The following is a 4,177-nucleotide window of genomic DNA, read 5'->3' as shown; positions in this document are numbered from 1 at the left end:
GGTAGAGAAGATAACAATTTTTGCTCTGGACTAAATATATACGAAGAGATACATTTCACGAGGAAAAGTGCCCAAGGCAAAAACCGCTTTCCCCCTAGGACTCTGGTTAAGACGAACAACTCCAGTGGGCTCTCAGAGGAGCGTGTCATAACCACATAGTCTCTGGGGATGTCACGAAAATGTGTGGAGGTCAGACCACCATCCCCGCTCAGCATGAAAGAGACACTCCAGAAAGCTGGGGACGGCTTTATAGAATGAATCACTCCATCTATACTGCAAGTCCCCAAGCACTCAAGTGTACACAAGATTAATTAGATTCAGAACACAGCTTTTTTTTTTTTTTTTCATCGTTCAGTTTCCTTTAATGACCTCCATTCTCCTTGAAGGGCAGGTACAGCAGCTAACGGCAAGAGATGTTCACTTGAAGGCCTTGCCTTGATTGAAGGCTTTGCCCACGTGCTGAAAGGCCCCTTCCCAGGAAAAGTATTCTCCAACCACCATCTGGGTCTCCTCATTACTGATATCCAGTCTCCACCATACACGTGACTTGTGGTCCACAGGCCGATCTGGGCTCCACAGAAAGGCAAGTGCCAGCCTTGGAAGACCCAGATTCCAGAAATGGAGCTGCTGTGGTTGGTTCCGTAGAGAAAGACACTGGCAAAGGCGTTCCTCCTCAGTTTGTCCAATGGCTTGGAACAGTCCAGTGACAAGGCTGCAGCTCAGGGAGGCCTGGGAAGCTGTATTCGGAGTACCACAGCGACCAGCCACCCTTATCAGGTGAAGTGAAGTCGCTCAGTCCTGTCTGACTCTGCGACCCCATGGACTGTAGCCCACCAGGCTCCTCCATCCATGGAATTTTCTAGGCAAGAGTGCTGGAGTGGGTTGCCATTTCCTCCTCCAGGGGATCTTCCCAACCTGGGGATCGAACCCGGGTCTCCCGCATTGCGGGCAGACGCTTTACTGTCTGAGCCACCAGGGAATCCCACCCTGATCAAAGTGCTCCCCGATGCGGCAGCACCACAGACAGCATGTCCTCATGGGAGTACTCGCGCTTAAATCCATCCAACAAGAAGGTACACTCTTGGGCAGATGAGCAGAGGGATCCTTGGCCTTCAGCTCAGCAGCCAGCACCTGCTCACATTCACCCAGCTCCTCCCTCAAGAGCAGGGCAGCCGCCTTCTTCTCTTTCTGCTTCGCCTGGGGCCTCTGCCTGGCTTCTTAAGAACCTTTCTCTTTCCAGTTGGTGTGCTTTTTAGGCTGGCTCTCCGCAAACCGTTTAGGATCCAACCGGGCCATTTTCTCACAGAGCTTCAACTCCCTCAAGATAGCCCGGAACTGGGGCTGGTTCATGTGGGTGAGGAACCAGCAGTTGGTATTAGGGAAGGCCTGGCATAAAGAAGGCTCCAGAACCTGTGAATAAAGCCCAACAGGCTGCTGACAATGGTGATGTCAGCCGGTGTGACACATTCACCCACCAGAAGAGTCCGGGTCGTCCAGGCAGCGTCCAGCAGCCCCAGAATCCACCTCACCCCCTCCTTCTCTGTGGCCTCCTTGTCGTGATGCATGATGCCCCAGTAGGGGGACTGCCGGGTCCCGGCCGGGGACACTGTGTCGCCGCCATCAGCCAAGCCCGCCCACCGCCCCAGCTGTACTGCGGCCACGGGAGGATATCCTCTGGGCTCACATAGGAGGCAGCGACAACGCCCTCCAACATACAGAATCCACCTCAAAGGCTGGAACCTTGCCGGCGGGAAATTTATGGAGCAATTTGGGGGTGCAGCTGGTTTGGCCGAAATGGAAGCTGGGTGGTGCCCGGAACACAGGGACCTGAGCCCCGCTTTACTGAGCAGTAGTGAGGGTCTTCAGGCCCCCCAGCTGTCAGGACACGTGCACGGGGTCCCACCCGTCATGGCGATTTCATAGAGAGAGGGGCCAGAACATGGCTTAAAAAAAAAACAAAAAAACACAAGGGCTTTCCTGGTGGCTCAGTGGTAAATAATCTGCCGGCCAATGCAAGAGACACAGGTTCGATCCCTGGTCCGGGAAGATTCGACATGCCTCCGATCAACTAAGCCGGTGTACCACAGCTATTGAGCCAGCACTCTGGAGCCTGGGAACCGCAAATATTGAGCCCACCACCCACAGCCCCTGAAGCCTGCATGCCCCAGAGTCCGTGCTCCAGCTGCAACAAGAGAAGGCCCTACAGTGAGAAGCACTGCAACTAGAGAAAGCTGAGCAGCAACAGAGACTCAGCACAGTAAAAAAAAAAAAAAAAAAAATCACGTATGTAACAAGCACCGTTTATCCTTTCCTTTAAAGGACTGCAGAGATCAGTTCATGTCTTTGAATATTTGGACAAAAACAACAGCAACAAAAAACACGCAGGCCATTTTTTTTTTAAAACCGAAGAAACTAAAGGTACCTAACACCCAAGTTGCAGACTGGAACCTTGAAAGCAGCTGGGCAAGTACTAATGGGCCCATAAAGCACTGCCCGGTCTCTGCCTGCTGCCTAATTACTCATCGGCGTGGCCTTTGTTCAGCCAGTGCCTGCTTTTACAGCGCAGTCAAACAAGGTAGACCTGTGTCCATTTATGGGAAAGTCAAAGACCAATAAATAAAAAGTTTAATTTCCTGATTCTCTGAAGTCGATGGGGCTTAGAAAATACTCACCAATCCTTGCAATGATGGTCTTTCAAAAAAAAAAAAAACTGTGTGAGCAGCACCTCGTATCAAATTTCATTGCTCATAAAAGAGAATCAGATTATGTTAAGTGAAAAAAAGCAGGGCACAATGTCCTCAGTGTTTACAACTACAAAACTATCTGCTGAGGGCAGAGGACTGGAAACGTGCAATTGCGATCAGACATTTGTGATGGGGGCAGGGTCCGGGGAGATTTTTTTTTTTTTCCATTTTCTACATTTTCTGCTGCTACTTTGGTTTTATGACAACAGCAAAAAATTAGATATCGATCAGTAAAACAATTAGTTAATTGTCTAGCAGCTCCCAGTCCCCAGAACAAAGAACATCACAGGAGGCTTCCCTCGTTAAGCAAATCCATTAAAAACCAAGAAATTCAACTAAGTGTCAGAGGACCGAGGGTCTCACTTTCATCTGGAGGACTGTTGATTTTTACAGCTGTCCCTAGGAGCTCCATTAGTAAAAATTAATCCCTCATCAGGTCTCTCCACTTGGTGAAATCTTTCAGGTCATTAATAATACTTAGGAAACTTTTTCTCCATCAGTATGATATGAAAGGTGTGGCAAGGAACCGAGTGTATGAGTCCTCTCTCTGGTCATTTCCCATTGTTTTGAAAACAGCTCGGGCAATACGAGCTGGACTGCGCACGGGGGCTGTTTACAGAGAGCAGACTGCACAAGGGGACAGAACCAGTCCTGACTTGTTGCAGCCCACACGGTCTGGGTGAGCAGGCCAGTGCTGGCTTTCCATCCAGGGACTGCGTCCAAGGGACTCATTGCTGCTGCTGCCGCTCTGTCTGCTGACTTGGAAGAACTGGGGTCGATGCATTTGGTGACTGGATCTCTTGCCTCCTCTCTTTTGCTCCTTGCCAGTACCTTCCCTGGCTTCCCTTTTTTTCCAACCAATTTCTCCACTGGTGGTCCTCAGTGCCTGCTCTTCACCCTCTACCGCCCCCTCCCTCCTCCTTGCATGCATTTTGTTGCTCAATTACCTAGACAACCACTGTGCACCAAAACTGACTCTGCCCTCTCCCGGGGCACAGGAGATTCGAGATAAAGGAGAGTGGCTTCCCTCTCAGTTCAGTCGCTCAGTGGTGTCCTGTTCTTTGTGACCCCACGGACAGCAGCACGCCAGGCCTCCCTGTCCATCGCCAACTCCTGGAGTCCACCCAAACTCATGTGCATAGAATCTGTGATGCCGTCCAGCCATCTCATCCTCTGTCATCCCCTTCTCCTCTTGCCTTCAATCTTTCCCTCTGGGAGGTTACATTCCTGTGGGGAGGAGACATGCAGACAGGGAAACGTGATTTAACTTTAATGAGATGAATATTCCCCAAGGCAGGCCTGCGTTTGGGCGGTATCCTTATATGTCCCATAAACATGGAAACTCAGGAAGTCCAAATGTGAGCTCAAGCACTCCTCCCCCTTTGTAGCCCACATTTTGGTTAAAGACATTGCTGTTTATATAGTCAGCAAAG

At 50.4% G+C, this 4,177-nt stretch overlaps 1 pseudogene; it reads right to left on the bottom strand.

The window, feature by feature from the left end:
• Positions 1-417: 417 nt before the first annotated feature.
• LOC101115667 (elongation factor 1-gamma-like) lies at positions 418-2,490 on the bottom strand (annotated as a pseudogene).
• Between the last annotated feature and the right edge of the window lie 1,687 nt (positions 2,491-4,177).

The sequence above is a fragment of the Ovis aries genome, chromosome 22, assembly GCF_016772045.2.
Source record: "Ovis aries strain OAR_USU_Benz2616 breed Rambouillet chromosome 22, ARS-UI_Ramb_v3.0, whole genome shotgun sequence".
Classification (NCBI taxonomy): domain Eukaryota; kingdom Metazoa; phylum Chordata; class Mammalia; order Artiodactyla; family Bovidae; genus Ovis; species Ovis aries.
This window is presented reverse-complemented; position numbering and strand designations above follow the sequence as displayed.